At 46.8% G+C, this 25,120-nt stretch overlaps 1 protein-coding gene across 4 annotated transcripts in view; it reads right to left on the reverse strand.

Annotated features, from left to right (window-relative positions):
• The window catches only part of IL1R1 (interleukin 1 receptor type 1), a 74,991-nt gene that overhangs the window by 27,229 nt on the left and 22,642 nt on the right, over positions 1 to 25,120 (reverse strand). Inside the window, exons 1-2 of one of the 4 annotated variants that reach the window (XM_084752396.1) lie at positions 12,337 to 12,611; positions 3,757 to 3,841 (exon numbers count right to left, since the gene is read on the reverse strand). The exons of 1 other annotated variant lie outside the window; for it this stretch is intronic. The gene's annotated coding sequence lies outside the window, so the exon portion shown is untranslated. Of the gene's footprint in view, positions 1 to 3,756; positions 3,842 to 12,336; positions 12,612 to 25,120 lie in introns of those variants that run through there. 2 more of the 4 variants (XM_084752397.1, XM_084752395.1) reach the window with 2 other exon arrangements.

A 25,120-nucleotide genomic window follows, 5' to 3' on the forward strand; every position in this document is an offset into this window, starting at 1 on the left:
GGCATGCCCATCACCTCATCTACAAAACAAAGTCCCTAAAACATGGCCAATTTAAGACAAAGAACACAAAGTTCTCAATTTTGCCTACCTACTCTCAAGTCCCAAATGAGGTAAATTTGCATTATAGAATCCTTTCTCTATAGATTCATAAATCATTCTCCTTAACAGGTCACCATGGTGATGCTCAGTAAGCTCCATCTTCTTATCTCCACCGAGCACTTATACAAATCCACTCAGGGGGCCCTGAGAACCCCAATCCCAATAACAAAGCCAGCATTCTTGTCCCACCAAATTGCCCTCCCCCTGGAAACCCTTACCTGGCTGACAACCACACAGGACTCCAGACCTACTAAGATGCTCCCAAAAGAGACCTGAGCTCTGTGGTCCTGAGGCTGCTAGGAACACTCTTCCTAGACCCTAACAGTGGGTATCCTTCACCACCAAGGCCCCCAGTTTACTCGTGACCCCTATTGTGCTGTTCTCTCCAGCCCCCATCAGATTTATTACAACACAAGGCTCTTTATTTGTCTCTCTGAAGGTGGATGTATATCTCTTAATAAAGCCAACTGCTCAACAATCCGCCTAGGCTCCCAGCGCATGTAGATAAGGTCATCTCCCTTGGCAAGCACAGAGGTTCTCTCTGCTCTCCTGAACGCCCCTCACCCTCAGCTCACTCCACATCAGTCTTCTTCATCACGTCCTCAGCTCTAACTCTTGTACTCAGCTGCTTCCTCTGCCCTTTAGCCCACTCTCACCTATCCCATCAGACCTCAGCACCCTAGGGCTAGAAGCCCCACAGAGCTCTTTACCTTCTGTGCCTCAAGCATAACCTTCCACTTAACCTGAGCTGGGAAAACTCCTGCAGTCAGGAACACGGCCTGCTCAATCTCCCCCCGCCCCAAGCATCTAGCCTGTGCTTGACACCCAGAGGTCCTTAATAAAGCCCCCAGGATGAATGAAAAAAGAGTGAGCAAGCTAAACAGCTGCATCTTCATCTCCACATTGGGCCATGTCCAGAGCAGACAGGAAACTCTTTAGTTTTATGAGACACTAAATGTGCCTATATTTTTACCTGTAGCTGTAAGTCTGAAACACAATCCTTTAACTGAGATGACGTTCCAGGAGACTAAATATGGAAGGATTTGAAGATTCACTGGAAATTTTTCTCCTTGAGAAATTGCATTAGAAGGTATACAAATGTTACGACAGGCTTTTTAAATGAGATCGACAGGGGACAGGTTTTATCTGAACCTACAGGACACACCCATTCAGTTCTTATGCCTGTGACCTCAGCGGCATCAGGATGTTGACTCTTAAGCCTGGCTGAAGCCTTGAAACTTACTCTAGAGTAGTAAGACGACATTCCTTACATATCCTGTGGCTCTGATGCTTTACCATAAAAATCGTCCATAGGCCACAAAGTAGGTTAATGGCACTGTTGCTGTATTTACTCTAAATTGGATTCAGAGCGTGCAATAAGCTAGGAGGCTTTGAAGCTTGTGGCCTGGCTTCTGTGAGCATTTGGAAGTGTGTGTCAGTCTTCGTGGTAGAGAGGAGGAAAAGAAGAAGGGTTGGCATGCGCCCCAACACCTACTCCTGGCCGTTCACTCAGTCATCTTAGTATCAACAAGGGTGCTTATAAATAAGTCACATGGACCCCGCTAGCTGACAGTTCACTCCGGCACAAGACTGGGCTTGTTTGGTTAGTAGGCAGAAAAAGAAAAATATGCCAGGCTGCCTTTTACAGTGCGTGCCTCTCGAGTTGGAATTCTAGGTTAATTGTGGACGAACCATCCTTAACTATTTCAAGTCCATGGCCAATGGCCTAAGAACGGTTTCTTCTCTAGTGTTTCACCACGTGGTGGAGGGACAGGGGGACAAGTTTTCCATCTACCCTTACCCTGCTCTGGGGAAAATTAAAAACCGAAGAGGGATATGGGAAAATCCTTTGTCCTCAGCAGCAGCTTTTCTGAGTCTGTCACCAAGGACCTGGGGGTTGAGATTCCACACCAAGCTGGCCTGGATATTAAAGGAGGGAGGAGATCAGAAATGGGTCGGGGGAGGGTGTGGGGGTGGTTAAAACAAGCACTTGAGATGACACCAACTGTGCACCCAAGAAAAACCAACAAATGCTGGGTGTGTCGGCACACCTGAAGTCCCACCCTGGAAGCAGGCAGGAGGGTCACAAGTTTGAGATTAACCTGGATGACACAGAACACTCATTCCTCTAAAACAAACAAGCAAAACAAAACAACAAACAAGCAACCCTGACCTGTGTCCACAAACAAAACAACCTAAGCCCCAAGGCAGAGATGACACAGACTAGACATTTCAGGGCCAGCAGTCAAGGCTGTCCAAGTCTCCCCACAGAGGTGGGACATTGGAGAAGTTCAGCCATGAGTGCCTCAGTTCCCCCATGTGACAAACAGAGCTGATAATGGTATCTGTCACTGAGTGTTGAGAGGACAGTAAAATGAGTTGTCACATGGGAACCACGCCAAGCAAAAGTCCCCCTCCGCTGTCATCACAAATACTGACACTGAGATGACTAGACACTAATAGAATTTTGGTTTTCATTCACTTCTTTTTCTACCCACTGCCCTTCTGAAAAATTATAATGAAGCTCATGTCTACACTTAGCCCTGGGCAGAGAAACAGGAGCCTGGCTCGTGGAGCTTGGTGGCTACAGGGGAAGTGAGGAAGTGAGTGTATCACACCAGGTCATGTGTGAGCAAGACGAGATGACAACACACACACACAAACACACACGCATGCACGCACGCACGTACGCACATGCACACATAAAGGAAGAGGAGGCCCTAACTTGCGGGGGGGGGGGGGCGGTTATAAGCAATATCTCCATTCTAGAAGGTGTCAAGAAGTGCATCCGGAAAGGCGGGGCTGGCCGTGGCTACAGCAGTGGGGCACTCACTGAAGACTTTAATTTTCTGATGGCAAAAGTTAAAAATTTTTGCACAGTGGAGTGGGGTACAGCTAGATTTTCATCTTCTGTAGAGATTTTAGACACTGTGAGGAAAATAAGCTGGAGACAAGAGGAAAGGTGGCGAGAACAGACTTCTTGGAGGCTCAGATGTGGGGGAGTGGGGAGGGATGGGCAGGGAAGAGGAACTGAGGGGCAGCTGATGGGGCCAATGGCCAGATTCCCTCAGGTGAGGCCAAGGAAGATCACAGCCCAGTTAGCCTCCTGGGTCACCATGCAGATTGCTCTGACATAATCAGAGTGTGTTTCCTGCAGCAAAACCAGCCCTGGGCCCGCTCTCCTTCCCTTCCCAGCCTCTAGCGTCCACTGCCCTGCTCTTCTCTGCCATCAGCTATTTGAACTTACTCCCACATACCTGTGAGATCACATGGTACCTGTCCTATTCTATGGGCCCTGGAGCCTGTTGGGAAGAGGTGCTTTTGAGATCATGTGGTACCTGTCCTACTCTACGGGCCCTGAGCCTCTTGGGAGGAGGTGCTTTTCCCCACAGAAACTAGGCATCTGAGGGTGCAGTGAAAAAGAGGAGACCCAGGGTGTTCTGAGAGGCTCTGACCGCCACACTGGAAACTCACTTCAATCAGATGGCCTAGGAAAGAGGGTCAGCAATGACCTGCCACGAGGCCACAGATTCCTTCAAACATGGGACAGTACTTCCCTCTAGCCCCTCTCTTCCCCTTCCCAGTCTCTAGCATCCACTGCCCTGCTGTTTTCTTCTCCTCCTCCGCCGTCAGCTGTTTGAACTTACTCGCACGTACCTGTGAGATCACGTGGTACTTGTCCTATTCTACCAAACACTGTGCCTTCCGGTCCCGTCCATGTTCCCTTCACTGCTTCCAAATTCTGTGCATCCATTAAAAGCAAAAAGAAAAATTAATCTGATAAAAACCACAACTGTCACCCAGGGAAAAAAAATGTACCAGCAAACATCTTTGTATTACTGGTGGTGCTACCCCAAGACTACCCTCAGCTGAGGGCAGAAGGCTTCCATTACTTGTGGGGAAAGACTAAGGAACTGCAGTAGCCCAGCCTGTTACCTTGAAGGTTCTGCTTCCCTGCAGCGGATGGGGAGGGGGGCAGGGAGGGAGGGGAGTGAGTATTTTAAGGGGCGGATCCTCATGAGGAAGAAGAGCATAGGCATGCTGAACGGACAAGTGGGAAAGGCCCCAGAGCCAGTGGCACCCAAAGACAAGGCTAACGGCATTATATACTCATGAAAAAGCCAAAAGGAGGCCTATGTTCCATGGTCCTTTGGGACAGAACACTTTTAGGAAAACAAGTCAAAGAAGTCAGGAAGGTGGACTTTGACACACAAAGGGTTAAATGCATGCACCATGCATTCTGTCAGGCAAAAGGAATCAGAAATTGGTAAAATATCTCTGGGAATGACTGTCTCAGTACAGATGAAAACAAGGCTAAGGCTTGGAACGGTCTCTTTAAGAGCAGGCACATTAGCTTTTTAGGAAAAAAAATATTTTTCCTTGAACCAAGCACATCCATATGCCTGCTTCCCATGTTACAGAATTTAAAATAATTTCCAAAAAGCTGTTTGTGATTGCCTTGCTGGCGTGTGCTGTAGGTATTACACCACTCATTGTTTATTTTTGCAGTTTCCTCTAGTGTTTTGGAGTCTATTTTTTTCATGTCTGAGTCATTTCCTTATGCCTATTAAAAGCTAGTGAGACCTTTTAATGTCCACCACTAAAACAGACTGACCAAATCAATGCGGAGCAATTGCGTAGACTAAATACACCAAATCCCAAACTATTAGTCACGCAGGGCTCGGGAGACAGAGGAGAGCATTGCACTGGGCTGTCAGAGGCACAGCGGCTCCTCAGCACCGGTCGTATTATCGCACAAAATCAAAGAGAGTCTATGCTCCCCAACCCCCGGGAGCCTCAAAAAATAGCCATGACTGACTAGAACCACAGGGAAACTATCACAGGGAGCCCCATACAATGCGCAGAAGGGGAAAGGTGGACGGCTGAGTGAGTCTAGGAACCCTCTGCAAAGAAGCCTGTTCATTCTCGCCTTCCTTGTCACACCTGAGACTCCCTTTAAGGAAGTGCCTTCACACTCACTCTTCCCACTTCTCACCCACGAGCAAGCAAAACACTAGCACGTCAATTAAGGCATCACTATTGCTGGGAGATATTGTCCAAGCCTCCCTGGTATAGCGAGCAGGCAGGCCCCAGCCTCCACAGGTTATAAATGCCAGATCCTGATAAGTACTAGCTGAAGAGAGGTGGGAGGAAGGGAAAGAATCCTCCGCCCACCATCCTTCAAGTCCTCATGAGCAGGCTGTTGCCAAGCCAGGCCACCTCTTACTCAGTCCATTCCACAGGCACCCACTCGTCTTTCCCTGTGTCTGCTGTTAGGAGGCAGATGCAGCCAGCTGTTCTTGGCCTTCTGACCTAAATACACTATTGTTTACAGATTATCTAGGCTTCTGTGTTCTGTTACAGCAGCAGATACAGCCAGAGATGCTTAAATGTAAATTATGAAAGACAGAAAATAAGCACAAGAATCCATCTGACCCTTACTGACGCCACCAAAAGCCCCTTCTCGGGAAGGGCGGCCAGGAAAAGAGCCCTGAAGAACAGTCCAGGCAGCAGCAAGCGGGAGTGTGCTGGTCCTCATCCCCGGGTCAGGAGGGAAAGGGTAGTGCCTTTCTTTCATTCCGCAAGTTCTACCTTGTCTAACACAGGCGCAAGAACAGTGACAGCCACGGGCCCCAGCATTTCCCTCAAGGCAAGAACAGGCCTGAGAGAGTAGTTTTCTTGTATGTGGCCATACTGAATCTCTTAGTTTCTTATGAATGAGAAATTTCCCACCAACTTGAAGCATACTTTTCCTCTTCCTGAGGAATTCCCCCACACTGTGAAGCCTGCGTTCCAGAACAGAAGCTGTCAGATGTACTGAGGACACGCATTGTGTGGCTCCACAGAGGAAACTGCTAAGTGCTGCTTGCAGGGAGCTTGTCTGGGACTAGGTACTCAGTGTGCATAGACAGACTGTGCTGTCCCTGGAGCGGGATCTGCCCAGAGCAGGCCCAAATCCTCCTTCCCCCTCCCCCTCCCCCTCCCCCTCTCCCTCCCCTCCCTCACCCTCCCCTTCCCCTCCTCCCCTTTCTCTCCTCCTCCTCCTTTCTCCTCCCCATCCTCCTCCTCTCCCTCCTCCCTTTCCTCCCGCTCCCTCCCCCTCCCCTCTCTCCCCTCCTCTCTCCTCTCCTCCTTCCCCTCCTCTTCCTTCCCCCTCCCCTTCCTCAGCCTCCCCTTCCCCCCTCCCTCCCCTCCCTTCCACTCTCCCTCCCCTGCTCTCCCTCCTCCTCCCTCCCCTCCTCTCCCTCCTCCTCCCTTCCCCTCCCTCTCCCTTCCCCTCCCCTCCTCTCCCCTTCCCTCCCTCTCCCCTCCCCTCTTTCTCTTGCTGTGACAAGGTGCCTGACCCCAAGCAACTTAGAAGGAACAGTAAATTATTCAGCTCATAATTCCGGACCCTGTGATCACCATCCAGCATTTGTGCTGTGCCATCCATGGTGAGATGTGGAAAGCAGAGCGTGGAAGGGCCAGAGTGAGGAAGCAAGGGAAGGCTGAGCTCACTTTTATAACAGCCCCACTCCTGCACTGATGGACTCACTCCCCCCAGGACTGGCACTAATCCATTCATGAGAATAGGACCTCCAAGACCTAACTGCCTCCGCTAAGGCTGAGGCTTGCCTAGCGCTGCTGCACTGCCGGTTACCTTTCCACCTGTGGCCTTTTCTGACCACACTCAGACCACAGCACACACATCCACAGTTCTGGCCTCATTCCTATGTGCCTATAAAGCAATGCCTCACAGAGCCACAGCATTTCGAACACATTTGTAACCTCTCACACCACAAATATGTATATGGGTGTAGATTTAATGTGTGGAGAAATATTTATAAAATTCAGCTTCCACTAATTTGATCATAATTGAGAAAAGCCAAGAGTTTAACCATGTTCCCAGATTACGAAGTGCCATGGCCCACATGTCCACTAAAAATCAGCAGAAACATCAAGAGTAGGATTTTGTATTAAACTAAATCCACAATGATGATGTTCCCTGATGCCCTTTGTTGTAAGCTGTCAACCAGCTACCCAATAGTTGCCAACCTTAAAACCAAAAAGGTCAGTATGACAGAGAAGGCTAAAAAGAAGACACAAAGTTGCAAAACCATCCAACTATAGAAACTGCTTTACAATTCTGTACTTACAGTAGCCCTTGCTTCTGAACCCAGGAGAGGCACATTTCCAAGGAAATCTACAGACATGCAAGGGACCTGAACCTATGCCATGGGAGCATCAGTTTTACCCAAAGAGATGTAGGAAGAGAGTTGTTATTTTTATATCGAAATGAAGGTGAATGTGTTGCTTAACAGAAAGACGGAAACCTCCAAGATCTCTTCAAGGCAAAATCAAGAGACAGAAGAGAAACATACCACAAGGAAAGCCACCTTGTAGTGCCAGGGTGGGCATGCACTTTTGGTTTCTCACATCAGTCTTTTGGGTTGAAAGTCGGAAGTGGTGCTATCTTCACAAACGCCCTCTATCTTCTTGTGATTCCAGTCATGAGAAATGGAAGCATCAAGGCCGACAAGCTCAAACCTTTGGGACAAGACTGGGCACTCAACCCTAACTTCTAGAGAGTCCATCTACCTAGGAGTTACCAGACTTAGACTGAGAAAGAAGAGGACGGGGATGATCACAGAGGCTCCCGGGGACCTCCATGGCATGCTCTAAATGGTCTCCAGGCTAAGGGATTAGTCACACACAGTGTCACATACAGACATCCTACTCGTGGAAATCACTGCAGAAATGGCTTTACAGAGCTGCAACCAAGCAAAGCCTCATACACTAGAAGAGACCAAAGCAACTCACTTCTACTGTTACAAGAGATTACAGTTGGGACCAGGCCAGTGGGGTGAGGGCAGCCCTGACTCTTAGCTGCGGATGCACAGACGGCAAAGGATGCTGCACCCTCCCTTAGAATGTCCACTGCTTTCTCTTACATACTGTTTTACATACATATATAGAGTGGAACACAGAAGCCTCTGGTGCTCAGTTCCACAAGGGAGACAACTGTAGGTACCAGAAACGCATCCTGTATTTTCCAATCCATTAACCCCAAAGTCCTTTGTGCTTCTCACTCGTCACCCCCTGTACATGATGCTCATCATCATTGTAACTCTACTGCCACCTCTACGTGTGATCCTTACAGTTTATGCTAAAGGCACCCTAGGGGGCTATAGCTTCTATACTTTCTACCCTTACAGTTTATCTATTAGTACACGGGCTATGACCGGCTCCACGCCCCCACACATGCTTTAATCACTACTACCTAGTCATGCAAGAGAAGGCAGTGGTTCACAACATAGTTGGCAGGGCCCCTGGAGAGCATTCTAGAAACTATGCAGAAGGAAAACATTGGTAAGTCTTGAGTGGATGTATATGGCTGACACTGGCACAGCTGTGTCAAGAATCCCAATGTCTTAGAAGCAAAGCCTTCCCCAAGCTAGACTCCAGAAAATAGCAAGCCCTGCCCTCCTGGCTCCAAGTGTGGATGCTGACAGTGTGTGCAGAAAACTTTCATCATAGCTTTCTCCCCTTCAGAGACAACTCCTATCAAGATAAGTGGAACCTGCTTCGTGCCTCAGCCACACATAAGAACTCTTCCTCCTTGTTATCTGTAGACAAGAAACTCTGCATCTTCTGTACAGTTGTGTACAGTAAACCCTGCCTCCCTGTACAGTTGTGTACAGTAACTTCATCTCTCTATTTAACTATATGTATAACAAACACACTGAGCTTCCAAGGCAATGAGGCTTCCCCATCACTGGAAACCCCAGTCCACCCAATACCAGCTTTTCTATATGTGTGTATGTGTATCTGTTATTTCTTCATTGCTTCTCTCAGGCAGGACAAGTCCCTGGAGACATGTGGGATGTGGCAGGGGACACTTTGGGTGACCCATCAAATTCTAGAATCTGGAACAATGCAAGGCCATCCTGTTCATAAGGAATGGATCCCTGTCCTTCTGTGTCTCCCCCAGACATAGCAACAGAAAAGGTATTTGCTGTTTTGAGCTTAATCCCTGGCTCCACTCCACACTTACAGAAAATGCAGAGTTGGCACAATTTCCAACACATACTGAAATGCTTAGGGATGTTTGTAACAAGGCTGATTATGTGTGTGTACATGTATACATATATGTATGTATATGTGTCTGTATATATATACATACATATACATATATATGGATATATGTGTGACACACCACACACACATATATGTGTATATATAAATATATGCTGTAACAACTGAGGACAACCTTGACTAAGAGTCCAGAACACGTTAAAGGTATTCATGTGGCCACCAGTTCATGGTTCCCCCCCCCCCAAAGACTTGTATTTCTCCCCATGCTATTCTGCGATCAACTTACATAAAATTCGGTATAGCCTTATCCCAAGCATTAACATGCTGAACTGTGTAAGTTTAATAAAACTGCCTTTATTTATTCTTTACATTTACACAGTATAATGATGTTTTAAAGGTTATAACACCACTAAATTTTATTATATCATTTGGAGTTGCAAACAGGTTGTCTAAAAACTTTTTGCACAGAAGTGTTGGGTAATTGGCCCCTGGTAACGCCTCAGAGGTAAAAAGCCCTGACTGAAAGTGACAGTACCACTTTTCATATTGCTCCTGCTGGGAGTCATTGCTCTACTTTCAGGCCATCTGAGTTCTAAGGTTGAGGCGGCCAGACATGCAGAGCCAGGCTTTCTAGACCCCTTCCATCAGCAGAAAGCCATGCTGTGGTTAGCAACCTGCACTTGTAGAATAGGTAACTTCAAGAGGCCTAAGCCTTGCTCTTCCTACCCCTTTAATAAAAACCAGGTAAAAGTTTCAATCTGACTTTTTACATCAAGAATTCTATTTCCCCAAGTATTTCACATTTACTTTGAAGATACCAACAGCTGGGGCTTTCTGGGTCATTTTAAACATTTCTAGTCATGTGGGCTCCATTTTGTTGTTGTTGTTGTTGTTGTTGTTGTTTTTCTCTCATTCTATTTTAATTTATGACATCTTATAAATCCTTTCCAAAGCAGGTGAGATAGAAAAAACGTCTCAATTATTCTGTCACATGCATGCCAATGGACACCCAGGAGGAGGAGACAGCACAGGATCCAAAGAGACCTGAGCCTTGGAAAATCTTGAGTAACTTTCAACTCTTGATGACAGCTCTTTGGCACAGCCCCTCTGCCCACTCTCCTGTACTAGGTGTGGCTAGTAATCCGGCACTTCCGGAGGCCACAGCAAGCAAGCAGAGGAGAGTGAAGTTGCTATCACTGCAGTCTCTCTCCTGTGTCACTAACCACTTCACAACCACAGAGCGAGGAAAATGCAAACCAAGTGCCAGCTTTTAATAGCATATGGGGCAGGTCACGGCCAATGAGTCAGGGCCCCTGACAACGTCTCTCCTTTGAAGTGGCAGGTTCATAATAAATCCATCACTCAGAGTAAGACTCTTGAGGGTCTGTGCCCCTCCCCAAATCCTATGCCACGGCTGCCCCACTGCAGTGGCCCAGCTTTGCCCTGCTCATTACCAAGATGCTCCCTGCATAGCATCTCTGCAGGTGAACAGAGACACTCTCCTATGGTCCCCTCCCATCTGCAGGTTTTCAATCTACCCTGGTCCTCTTGCACGGCTGCCGCCCCATGAGTATATCTCGGTTAACCTTAGAGAGACAGCGAGCTGCGTATTTGAGCACTGTTTTCACACCCTCTCTACTGGAGATGCTTACTGAGTCCTACAGGCCACCCCAGGCTCTTTGCAGAGAGGTCCATTTCAAAGTACTGTCTTGCAGGGAAGAAAGAGCCTTCTGGTATTCTATAACTCGCCAAGAGGACCTATGCATGTGAAGAAATGGATTTTTATTTATTTTCTTTTTACCTCACTTTCCCTAGTACTCCCCCAGTGCCTAGCACATAGCAGCAGTCAGTGGGTATTTGTTTGGTAAGTGAGCAAAGCCAATGTTCAGCAGTGTCTCGAGAGGATCAAGGATCTGCCGGATGCTACATGTCTTGGGAGCATAAAGAGTAATGTGATCATGCCACATTACAACACGGGCCTTCAGCAGAGCCAAGATTGTGTGAGAAGTCAGAGCAAATGTCCTTCATTGGCCTGCACACTGGCCACCCAAGTGCGGGCAAGTACTTACTGTGTACCTCATGGCAGCCAGCCCAGACTGAGAGTGAGTGAGATTACAGGCACCTCCCCCATCAGATCCCACCTCAGGAGTTAGTTTAGGATGTGGATATATAATAGTAAGTAAAATAATGTGCAGAAAAATGAGAGATTAGAAGGGATGGAAGAAGAAAAGGATGCCAGGAGCTGGTTAGGAAGTCAAGTGAGGGAAGAGGTGGCCCTTGTCCCTAGCACCAAGCTGGCTCCTGTGGCTCGCAGCCATGGGGCTCCATGTGCTGTCTCCACCTCCCAGGAGACTGGCATTGAACCAGGGTGACCCAAGCACAGTCCCAGGGGCAGATGGACTTCAGAACTTCTTCGTCATGCCTTCAGTCGCCCATCTGATTAGATTCTGTTGTCTCAGTTCCTAGGGTGTTCCTCAGGGCCAAAATGATGGGATGTGCCCGTCTGGTGAACATCCCAAACAACACAGAGAGCTAGCCCTGGTAGAAAGGCTAGTCTACCTGCTATTCTGGCAGCCTTTCTCACCTGCCCTTCCCCCACCCTTAGACTTTAGATGCAAGGATTCAGAGCTCAGAGGGTGCCAATCCTCAACAAGGCAGCCTCCATCTCAGCTTCTGATATAAAACAAGGCGATCCAGGCTTCTCAGCCACAGGGCTGCTGGGAGGAGAAAAGGCAGTCAGAATAAGGGGCCCTATAAACAGTCACGGGTTGAGCGTGTTTGTAAACAAACCTCCACAGTATCAACACTACCAGGAGAGGGGAGACAAGCCACCAGGTGAATTAAGGAATTTGCCTCTTGCCTCCTTAAGACCTATCTTCTGAGCCAAGTCTCTAAGAGGAACACTCCTGAACAAGTTAGTTACACTTGGCCAGAAAACACACACACACACACACACACACACACACACACACACACACACACACACACACACACACACGAAAGAGGAAAGAGAGGGAGCTGAACTGCCATCACCTTTATCCTTCATCCAGAGAACGCTGACACGCTGGCCACTGAGAGTAACTTAAGAAGGACATTTGCCAGGGTCAAGGCCTCTGTAAGGCCTGGCCACCCCATACCAGGAACACCCCAGAGTTTTCCTACCTGGGCGTGTCTGGGTGCCCCAGTGGGGATGCACAGAGATCCCGCAGCTCCTAGCTAAACCCGGCCAGGCCAGGAGCAACCAGAGCCCTGGGAGCCGCGCTAGGGACGCTCCGGGGGTCACATTCCTGCTGCTCACGGGGCAGGGGGCACTGTCTGGGCTCCCGCCCCTCTCGGTCAGAGCCCGCAAGCTCTCAGGCGGCTCCCGGCGCGGCGCGGCGCGGCGGGGCGCCGACAGGAGCGGCTTCAGCCTTGAGCTTCACGCTGCTCCAACTCCAAGCCTGGCCGCGGGGGCGTGCAGCGGGCGGAGACTGCGGCCGACCATTCCGGGCTCGAGCGAGCTGGCCTGGTGCCCATTCCCCGCCCTGGAAGCCGGAGCGGTTGGGCAGTTCTGTCTCTGCAGGGCACCCTAGAGTTTCTACCTGCCCCCTCCCCTGCGGGGGCTTTGGAGGGTCTCTGCGTCGCCGCGGGGTATCCCAGAGTCTCTACATCCCCGCGGGGGCATTCCAGGGTCTGTATTCCGGCCAGGTGTCCTCAGAGTCCAGGGAAGAATAGCTAGAATTCCCAAGGAAGGGCCTCCGCTCCCCAGAGTGCCTTTGGTGCTCCCACCAAAACCAAAAAAAGTCAGACAACTCACCTCAACATCGCAATCAGACTAGGCCCCCTAAATAAGATCTGAGCTGGTGACCCACATCAGGGCATCAGAGCAGAGGCCAACACAGTTTCTGCACCCTCCCTGCACAACTTCTGGGTGCCTCCAACTGGGTTTGAGAGCTTAGCCAGGTCACTACGTTTGCGGTACCTCGATTTCCTCTTTTGTTATAGAGGCTCGAGGCAGCATCTTGGGGAGGGGTAGAAGGGAGAGTAAATGAGTGCTGGCTGGCGTGGAGTTGATAATGCACGGGCTTTATACTCTGTTTCATTACTCCAGGCCGAGAAACACATTCCCTTGTCTTATCATAACCCAATTAATTGTAGGACTTATTATGCAAAAATATGTGCCCAATAAATAAATAAATAAATAAATAAATAGACTAGCCAAGGTTATAAGACTGGGTGCAATGAGAACACTGCGGTCCCAGAAACAGCACCACCCATCCCGTGCCCTCTGCACCCTTCTTTTCAGCTCATAATGGACCACCCGGCAATGCAACTACGAATAAGCAATCAATGCTTGTTCCTTCTAGAGCACACGGGCTATTTCCTGAATGTCCTCCGGGTCGGACAGGCCCTGGACTCCCTTAGCATATGCACCTCCAGAAACTAAAGTTGAAATAATCCGGGGGCAACTCCAAAATGGAAGAAAACATAGGAGCTGCCTGTGGCCTAGCCAGGCAGAAGTTACTCACTCGTGTTTCCAGAGGCTTAGACTGCTCTTTTTCCTCAGAGAAGCAGGCTTAAGTCTGGCAAGGATATGGCTCTATGCGAATTCATGAACTGCCCCACGGGTCAGTATTCCAGTGCGGTTCTCGCAGCCTGAGAGCAACGCACAGCCCATCTCCCTTCATGGACACAAATGTCTGTGGTAATTACTGAGGGCTACCTGGCGTCTGCATTTTTTAAAGCCTCCAGGTGACTCACAGACCAAGTCTTCTACCTCAAGGCTGTTTCCACAGCTGCGTGCTGTGGTGCTCCTCGTCCCCGTTTCTGTTCTTGCTACATATTAGCCATGCACAGTAATTATAAGTTAAATAAAGCAGTTCATCCGTACATAACAGGCTGATCATCTGCACGCCACTAGCCCCCTTGTCTTCATCTCTCATGTGTAGCCTCCCTTCCATGCCACGTTCCTTAGTTCTCTTTAACATCTCACTTAGGAGGCGTATTTGTCTTTCTTTAGTCTGCTTTATCTTGCTTAGCATGAGTATTAACAAGTCCGTGCATTTTCCTAAAAAGGTATGGTTTCATCCTGGCTGTTTTTAATTCCATATTGCTCAAAAAATACTCAATTTTATGTGTGCCCTGCACTTTCTTTATCTATTTATCTATTGAAAGGCTCCCAGGATGGTTCATTATTTGATTGTGGCATCCACGATGAGTGTGCTGGTGTCTGCGTGCTCACTTAGAGCTTGACCGGAATCACGCGGCACTCCTTTTACAAGTGGCAACTTAATGAATGCTTAAAACAGGCCGCTCTAACTCAAAATTGTAGCTTGGCTATATCACTTGGTGGCGGAACAGTCACCCAGCATGTACCAGGCTCCGAGTTTTATCCTGACTGTCACTAAATAAATAAATAAATAAATAAATAAAATATATGTGTGTGTGTGTGTGTGTGTGTGTGTATATATATATATATATACACTACTTTATTTGCACTTGAGACACAGCCTCATTATGTTGCCTAGGGTGGCCTTGAAGTCTTGGGTTCCACCTACTTCAGCCTTCCAAGAAGCAGGACGTGGACCATAGGGCTTTCTTCTTTTTGAATAGTGACCTGCCCCCTACTTGCACCCTTTACATCCTGGAGACACAGGCCTCTACACACAGGCAGAGCTCTCAGAGGCACATCCAATTGATACAATTTACATATCTCCCCTCCTCACCTTCTGGTCTCAGAGGTTGTACCCAGGACCTTGGTGCCCCCTTCTCTCCTTTCCCCAGACATGTTGAATGCTTCCCCTCTGTACCCCTTTCCTTCAGCTCCCTTTCTTTGGCTAACCTATGTGTGGCCGCTTTACTCAGCTCCCCACCTGAGCTCTGTGTAAGCTACAGAAGGCCAAAGTCACGCTGCCGTACTCAGTTCCCAGGGCCACGGAAATGTTCCGAGCATGCGCACATGTCTCAGCTGCTGCACACTGTGGACAGCCTGCGTCCCACCAGCGTCATAACAAAGTCCAGTGCTCAACATGGCCTGAGCCGGAGAGCATCTTATTACACCCAGTGCTCAGCCAAGCCTCCAGGAGTCTCCAGACTTTCCTAAGGAGTCAGGGACTGATTCGGTGGCTCGGTGACAGTCTGTAGAGCCACAGGATAGCCTGGGGATCAGAAACCCTCCCTGGAGAACTGGCGACCCATAATCTTCACCTTCGCTTTCACCAACCCCCAGAGACTTCCAGTTAGAACAAGATGGGGGAAGAATTGCGAAGAATGTGTTGTTACTGGCAAAGATCCTGGATCTTGAATCAGTAAACGCGAAACAGCTCTGAATCAGTCATTTTTTTTTCTGTCACCAGAAAGAATTCATAAGAAACATGTAGATGCATACACAGTTATAGACAACTATGCTGTTACAGGCAGGCCCTCTGTGACTCTTAACTTGCTACACGTATTTTTTGCTATATGTGGAACTTCCAGTAACCTGTCACAGAACCACAACACAGACTTGAAACCGCTGTCCCAGTTGGACTTCCTTGTACAGCCCAGGGCTTAGGCTCATGTCACACATTTTCCATCTGCAGGCACTTTTGAACCCATGTCTTGTCACTGCGACATCTCAGTTTTAATCGGCTCAACATTTGCGCTCCCTCTAAGGAGTTTTTTAATGGGCTTCTGAGATTGTCTTCCTAGTCAACGTACTGTGATTTTGATTTTTTTCCCCCAGCCCTTTACCAAGCAGAAAGCCACGCAAGTGAGCTGGAGCTGAAAGCTGATGCTAATGAAGACGACATCAGGGCAATGAGCCATTTCGTTTTAACGTCTTTCATAAGTAGAGGAAAAAAGCACCGATGTGACCGGCTAATTATTTGCTTCATTGCCGTCTGATCTTGCACAACGAAGGCAAATAGCTGGAAGAGGTGTTGTGCCCGGCTTGTGTCGCAGGTCGCAGATTAACGGAGAAGCTCAACATGTACTGATGAGCTGAGCAGAACCAGATTGATGGAGGGCTTGCTCCTCTCTCTCTCTCTCTCTCTCTCTCTCTCTCTCTCTCTCTCTCTCTCTCTCTCCCTTCCCCTCCCTCTCCCCACCTCCCTCAATATTTTTCTGTTTCATAATTGCTCAAACATGACAAAGTCACAGTGCCAGTAACTGAACTTTTGTGGCCCAGTAAGCAATTTTCCCAGGACTCTCCCTGATGCCCAAGAAACGCCTATTGAAACTGTTGGGTCCTGCCAGTCATATGCCAGACAACATATGCCTTAAATCCCCCTTTATTTACTTTTCATGTTTTGATGTTGTATGTGTGTATATGTTTGTGTGTATATACGGGGGGCTTATTTCTGCACACGCACGTGAACACATGTCAAGGTCAGAGGATAACCTCAAGTGTGATTTCTCAGGCTCTTCCTACCTGCCTCTGCCTCTGCCTCCTCAGCATAGAGATTACAAGTGTGCCCACCATGCCTGGCATTTCTCAAGTGAGTTATGGAGACTGAACTCACTCCATGTGCTTGCAAGACCACCACTGTATCCCCAGCCCCTAAATTTAGATTCTAAATGGCCACATCTCTGTTTCTCTGTAAGTTTCTATAAACAGTCTCTGTTATCTATTTTCCTTTTCCCTGAAGCATCTTCCAGACCCACACTTCCTTGTTGGAGTCTTTCAATCTGTAAGTCTCTTCTGAGTACAGCTGACACTGTAATTTTTGTGAGTGGTTTTCCTTTAATGTGATCACTGTAGTCAATTAAATACAACAGTCTTTAACCTTGAGAAGCCATATTGAATTACTCCCCACTGAATATGTGCAAGATGTCTATTTCTTCCCTTAAGTCTGGGTTGGCTTTAGCAATTTACTCAGCCAATAGAAGGGAGAAGGGGAAATGACTTCTGAGGCCAATCAAACAAATTTCTCATGCTCTTTCTGGGACCTTTGAATACTCATCCTTCAGGACCTGAGCTGCCAGGTAAGAAGTATTGCTAGCCTCAGAGTATTATGGCACTGGAAAGCACCAGCCACATGGAGATCATGTGCAGGTGCCCTGGTCCTCACCTGTCAGTCCAAATCAGCTTCAGCCATGAGAACCCAGTGTCTTTGATGACAAGCCAATCAACTCTAGTCTGATGCCATCCATGATGGGCCACAAAAAGTACCACTGAGCTGGGCCCCAGAAGTCTACAGGCTACAGTGTTGTCACGGGGCACAGTTTCAGGGATTAAAACACAACAACGGGCAAGGAAAGCAATGTCCATACTCAGGAGTGTGTTGTTATCTGTGGCTCACCCCATACCATGTAAATTGAACCTGGCATGCCAGATCTTCCAGAACCAAAACAACACTGTGCTCTCTTCTCTAGCATCTATGAATGCTACATATGATAGAGGACTTCCTCAGGATCATCACCAGGACAATCTTAGTAGCAAACTAAAAGAGGAGCTATTAGATGGGCAGATGGAATTAATTCTGAACAGATATTATTTTGAAGAAAAGAAACAGCCCTGACTCCATACCACTAGATAAATGTTAACTGTTTGAATGATTTCATTTCTAGTGTTATTCAGCGCTTTTCTCAGCAAATTGCAGCCCATCAGAACTAAATCTCTACAGTGCATTAAGAACTTGAACTTAGATAGGTGAAGGGTAGGCTACCAGTTCTACCAGCAGCCAAAGAAAGCTCTGGGCAGACTATGCTGTTTAATCATTTCATACATGCTTAAATATGTTAACTCAACTGTGTCTATCACCCAATAGCATAAAAGTACTATCCAGGAATAATTGCCATTACCCATGGCTGTCTTGAGGCAGTAAGGGAGCTAGGAATGTCTGTCTTCTGTGTCTAAGAGCACTACATTGCAATGCCATAGAATCCTTCCCTGGGTCTTACAGTCCTAAATCACCAGTCTCAAGAGGCAGTGTGGTGCTGAGCTGATCTTTCTCTGGGGTAGACTTGCTGATGAACTCCAAGGCCTCTGTTATCCTTGGAGGATGCTAACATCAATGGATTTTGAGACCCCTTCAAAAATCACAGCACTGCTGGTCTTTAATGTCAGCTCCTTAGTAATGACATCAAGTAAGTCGTGGTCCAGAATCATTCTCTCACTTGCCTGGACCTGTGCTTGCCAATGCCTGTGGTCTCTAGACACCCACGGCTTTCTACATTATTTAAAACTAAATGAGATTCAATGCAGTCTCTCAGGTGTATTAAAAAATATTTCAAGAGCTCCACAGATACATGTTGCTAGTGACTACCGTACCAAATAGGGCAGATGAAGGCTACCATTGTTGCAAGTGTCCTGTCAGATATTGATGCTTCAATTTAGACAGTTTGTGATTCTGAAACAAAAATACATCTCTGAAAAAAATGATTTCTCTTAAAAACAGACAATCTATTTATTTTCAATCTACAACCAAACTAGAAGCATCTTCACAACGTCTGTTTCTTCCCTCAGCCATGCCATGGTCAGTTTGCCGTTTGTTGCTCTGCTGATCCTACTGTTCACACGTTTCCTCCGCACTACAGACCCTCAGTTTGTATATCATTGCAGTTACGTTACATTCCCCTGCAATGATTTCCTGTAGGGTCATCACCATGGCTGCCTTTGTAACACCAGCAATAGAATACTTGCTATCTTTTATTACACTGAAAATACAAAAATTGAAGAAATACTTTTACCAGCAAATAAAGTGGGGGAAATGTTACTTTTCACACTGACCATCCTCACCAATTCCTCTGTTTATGGTATGCGCTTTGCCCTTTGGCGTATGAACTGGTCAAGTGATGAAAGCAATGACTCAAAGAAACAGTCTCTAAAGATGATGGTGCCCACAAGGAAGTGCTGTCTGTGTGCTTTCCCAGGGCCATGACAAAACATTCCTGTGGGGGGAATGCTCGACAGCAGAAGCGGAAGCTACGTGTTTTCTAGGACAGGGAACTTCTCCTATGCTGCCTCGAGCACAGGAGAAACGTGGGCTGGGCAAGTCCTCTGCCTTTCGTCTAAGAGTGGGGAGAGGAGGCTAAGGTGCCAGTGAATCTGTCGCTCCCTGCACACTCACTCCTTAGTAGTTAGCCTGGAGATGGGGGCGGGGCTCGGGGACAGAATGGTAATCAAGAAGACTTGGCAGTGACAAGGCAGTAGCTACCATGGGATTGACCACTCAACACACGCACACACGCGCGCAAGCACACATGCACATGCACACATGCACACACACATGCACATGCATGCACTCAAGCACACACACACACAAAGAAGGGAGATAAGTTGGAAAGGAGGATGGTAGAAAAATGATAGATATGACATTGAACTTGTAAGTAAGAAACCATCAAAAAATTAAAATATATTACAAATTTTAAAATCAAGAGTAAAAAACAAAGTAGTTAAAATTCAAAAAATATTTTTGTATCACAAAGTACAAGATAATGCACTATTGTGTTATAAATACACACTATTTAACTAGTGTTTAAGGAAAGATACGGCCTGGCATGGGGGCAGCCCTTGATTGATACCCTCAGCAACCGCGTGTTTGGGAGGCGAGAAGACCAAGGCTGAATAGTAAGGTACACATCAGCCTTCTAGAGCTGCACAGCAAAGCCACATGGAAGACAGGAAAGGAGAGAAAGAATTTAGAAGGAAAGGAAGGGAGAGAGGAAGAAAGAAAGGAGAGGGAGAAAGTGAGGGGAGGGAAACAGAGAGGAAGAAATGAAGGAGGGAACGGGGAGAAGAGAGAATGAAGAGGAGGGCTGGGGAAGGGAAAGGAAAAGATGAGAAGGAAAAGAAAGAGAACAAGAAGAAAAAGAAGAAGAAGAAGAAGAAGAAGAAGAAGAAGAAGAAGAAGAAGAAGAAGAAGAAGGAGTACATAGTGGGCTTTTTTCCTCTCCCTTGTGTCTGGAAGTTGTGAAACTGGTGCCTGGAAGACTCCAGTAAGAGACAGCGAGCTGTGGATGACCTTGAAACAGGCTCCTAGAGAGGACGTAGACCCTGTGTGATGGGGCAGAAGATGCCAACAAGGGCACTGCCAGGCACTCTGTGGGCTGAGGGGGCAGGCCTGTCTGCCATCACTACCGCCTTACGTGGAGCACTTACACGGCTTGTCAGATTTATATTTGACTTGTCATATTGCTGATGCTGGTGCAGACAATATTATTTGACATGGATGTTCACTGCTAATGCGTAGGTATACAGCTGATTTTTGTGTGCAAAATGCTGATTAGGGGCACTAAGATGTGTGTGTGCGGATGCCATAGAATTTTCTATCTAGAAAACCCTGTTATCTATAGATAGTTTCCTTCCCAAGAGATAGGTCCTATATTTCATTTTATTCACTCTTTAAGCCCCAGCTAAACCCTGTAGTACAATATAAACAGCAGTGAGGAAGCAGGCATCCTTGCCTTGCTGGGCCTCATGGACAGTGTTCATTAAGTCTGATGCTAGCAGGAGGCCTTTTTGTAGATGCACTTCTACTAAGCTGGAAGGCTGCTGCTCTCATTTTAACCAGGAACACAAATTGGATATTGTTAACCGCTTCTTCAGCAATTATTTTTCAGCTTTGTTAATATGGTTAAGTATATACATCAGTTTTCCAATGCTGAGCCAGTATTGCTTTGTGCAGATAGTCGTTCCGTATATGCCTTTTTAGAGATTTCTGGATTTTATTTACAAGTATTTTGTATGTGTGTGTCCTTAAGGAATGCTGGTCAGTAGTGCTCCTGTATTGTATCCTCTAGTTTTGGTGAATGGGAAATGGCCTTCGAGAGTTGGGGAGACCTCACAAATTGAGAATGGTGGCCTCTTCCTTAGTTTTCTAGAAGAGTCAAGTAGAGTTGATCTTGGGTCTTCCATAATGGCCTGGGAGGACTATTTGGGTCTGTACTTTTCTGTGCAGGGTGGGTCTATATAAATACATTTTACACCTTAGACTTCTCTGTTTATCTCTTAGAGCACATGCAATACAGTTATAATAAACTTTAATAAACAGTTATAAAGAACTTTAATGTTCTTATTCTATATTCTACAATGTACTAATCCCTGTTGTTCTCTGTTGATTTTCCTTCTGACTTGTACATCTGGTGATTCTTGCATTTGTTTACATCTTGCAGACGCTTACTCTCTGGACTCTGGATATATTTGAGCTCTTAACTATTGTTTGCCTCTTTGCGGTTTTTGCTTTTAAATCATTTGGTGGGAACATAGCAAGCAACACTCGGTCTAAGACAGTTTCCCAATTGCTTGATAAAAATGCCTTTGGACCCTGACAACTTATAGCTACCCGGTAGCAGTAATGGTTATCCCTGGGCTGTGAGCTACTTTATCAAGTGTTTTGATGGCTCCTTTCCTGGGTCGGGTAGCTTTCTCATGCAGGTATGTGAGCTCCTACACAGGAACCTGAGGGTCCCTACAATGCCGGTTCCTGCATCTGTTCCTTTGCAGTTGCCACCATGGCCTTCCTAAGCTCCATCTCATCCATTCAGAGCTTGTTGAGCTATGACTGAGTTGTCTTTTCCTGTACTATGACCTGAAAACTCATGTCGATAAACAGAAAGAGTCAGGCCTCACCTGTTTGTTTCTCAATTCCTTGGATGACACTATTGACATCTATTCCCTTAAACCCTGGCTTCATGCATTCTCTCTTGTTATTTGGTTGCTTCTGATGAGAAAGTCCATCCAGGCTCTCTTACTCAATCCTGACTAGAAGCAGAAATACGTGGACAACTTGTAAGTTTCATCAGTGAAACTGCTTGGGATTCTTTACTCATGGCAATTTTTCTCTTTCTATTTAAGCAGGAAAAAGGACTTCAACTATTCATAAAATATAATCCATAGCAGAGTTGATCAGTGTTGGCTCACATTTCTGAGGAAGGAAGCTAACTGTGGATGCCACATAGGAACATCCTGGCTACAGTTGGATCCACGAAACAGAGAGGCAAATTGTGAGGTTCCAGCCATGGAGGAAAATCCCCCTGGGTTGTCAGTGCAGATGGAAAAGACAGAAAAGCTGTAAGGGGACAGAATAAGAAGAAAAGAGGGAAGGAGAAGAGGAGATGTGTCTGCAGGGCAGCAACACCAGCCTACTCTCTTGACCTGGCAAATCCAAGATTTTTGACAGAAGAATCACTAGGAATTGCCACTTGGAAGCAGATAACAGAAGGAAGAAGCTGAGAGGGGATTCTGAGATGACTGTAAAAATCATTAAATGTTAGAACATGATACGAAATCAATGTATGTGTCCAATGACACATGAACAGATAGAACACATGCATGTACAGGCACGTGAGGGCCTATTCAGTCTTAGAGAAGTCCTGTCATGTTCAGCATTGTGGGTGCAACTAGAGGACCGTGCTAAGTGAAAAACAACAGGCACAGAAAGACAACACTACAAGCTCTCTCTTGGGCATGAACTCCTGATTTCCTTCCTACTAGTAGAGAGCAGAACAGGTAGGGAAGGGTAGGGAGGACTGGTGCAGAAATGATGTTTAACGGGCATGGGAAGACTGGCAAGAAGAGTGAACTGTGATTATCTATAGCACATGGAGGCATCTATGATTGATTATAACTAATCATACAAGTCAAAAGAGCTAGCCAAGAGGGTTGTGAGTAGCTCTGAAAGAAATTAGAAAGGTCTGAGGTAACAGACATATTGCACTCTTGCCGGTACGTGTGTGCAATTATTATGTGTCAACTAAAAATAGATTTTACATTAGTAAAGAGAAAAGAACATTCTATTTTAGTGATTCTCAAAAGGTTACCCAAGAGCCTCTCAAAGGTTTCTTAAGATCAAAGTATCTCACGGCATTCAAAGAGGCGTTTGCATACACTTTCTCTCAGGTGTTCAGTAGAATTTTCCAGAAGCTACATGTCATTTAAGTCAGAGATCAATTTCAGTTGTAATTTTTAAAACACTTTTATAGTGTCCACAGACAGAAATCTGATAACTTCTTCGCAGAAGGCAGACTATGGGGTCACAGGATAGGTCATGAGAGGGATCTCTGAGGGAAAGAGCAAAGGGCAAAGAGGTCAAGAGAAAAAAGCCCTTTGGAATCAGCTGCCTCCCTTGTTCCTCTGGCTTTGAAATGATATCTTAAGGACATTACCCTTGATAAGCCTCACCCATGAGAATGCAGTGTCACCATCACTAAGGTATTACGTCATCAGGTAGAGACTCTTCTGTGCTAAATTGCCTAAAAGGTACGAGAGGTCACTCCATCATCTGCAGGATACGTGAGCACAGCTTGGCATGATGTCTTTCCTCACTGCTGTGACCAAATCCCTTGCAGAAGCAGTGGAGGGGCGGGGTTATTTGCAATCACAGTTTCGGAGGAAATAGTCCGCCATGATGGGGAAAACATGATGGCAGAAGCTGCCAATGGGGGCTTCCAATATGGTGCTGACCAGGAGGCAGAACACTGAAGCAGATGTCACCTCAAGGCCTACCCCGAGTGACCCACTTCCAGAAAGTAGGCTGCAGTCCCAAAGGTCCCCAATCTCGTAAGACAGCACCCATCATGTCCATCATGAGCCTGTGGGAGAAACGTTCATGTACAAGCCATTATAGATTTCATAAGTATCCATCTGGCTCATGCTCAGTACTCAATCATATATGTAGGAAAAAATGTTTAAGAACCAAGCATGCATGTGTGACTGCAAGTGAGACACTGCAGTAAGACAGCACTGTGACTACCCATGTTTTATCATCAGCAACAAGTATTCCAAACAGGAGCAGGAGCCTGTCCCAGGATTCGCTGATGAATAGACTCATGGGACAAGCTTTGGATCTAGGTGCACAAAGCTGGTGCTCTCTCCCATCCACTGCTGTATTTACTGTCCCACTGTTTATCACTGTGTAGGGGGGAAAACCTTCAAATTCAAGGGAGCTGGAGGATTTGTTTCTAGAACCAGATGGAGCATAGCATGGTGGTAACTAGCAGAAGCAGTGGAGCCCAACAGGAGGAGATAATATCCAGTTCTACCAGGACTAGCTGCAGGTCACTTAGACCAGGTCACTTAACGCCTTTTGTGTGTTGGTAGTAGATGGTAAGGTCGTGAAGCATCATGGGGTGCATAACGGCATTGTGGGTCTGATGGACCATGTGTACAAAGATGGTCCCATAAGATCATAGGACCCAGTGGCGCTATAGCCATCTCAGTGGTTCAGCTGTGCTGTTCACACAATGACAAAAATTACCTAGGGACATCCTGCTCAGAACGTATCTCCATCATTAAGAAAAGAGCATGTGTGATGATAAGTCTCACATCACTGGGTTGCTTTGGGGATGGAGAAAGTTAACTCGTAAAAGTGTTTACATTGTCTGGTCGCAGCGGGTGATGGGGATGACCTTTATCCACCTTACAGAAGCTGTATTTACACAGGCCTTTTGACTCTAGAAAAGTAGACACAATCATATCTGCCCACTTGTGCCAGAGGCTTCCTGAGACTGCAGATGCTCCACATGCCAGGCAGAGTTTTACTGAATGATGCTATGCAAATCCATATCTATTGCCGGGACTTTCTTGGGTATGAACTCACAGTTTCTTCTGGAAACAGTGAGTTTTCTGGTAGAAAGAAAATGTGGCCAGTATTGCTGGCTGGAAGGCCAGAAGCTAGTCATCACAGCTGATGAATTCCTCACTCCCCAAACCACATTTGAAACGCAGGGCATTTGTGCATAAACTCCAGAATCTGAAGTGGCCACATCTTCTAAGTGTGAATAGTTCTACCCCTGTGAGATAAGGGCCATGAACTTGGTCAACACCATGAAGAAGCAACAGGAATTGAAAGCTGGATGTCCTTCAGGGTTAGTAAATGCTTAAAAGCAAAGAGCAGCCTACAGTGAAAAATTTCACAACCTTCTTTACGTAAATTTAGACATTTAGCTATTGCCGGGCCAAAGTGGTTCTCTTGCGCTTCTGGTTTTTCATTGTTAAAAAGCTCTAGCCAAACTTGAATCACTTCCTGTCTTTAACAATTGCAAT

The sequence above is a fragment of the Acomys minous genome, assembly GCF_964271855.1.
Source record: "Acomys minous genome assembly, chromosome: 13".
NCBI lineage: Eukaryota > Metazoa > Chordata > Mammalia > Rodentia > Muridae > Acomys > Acomys minous.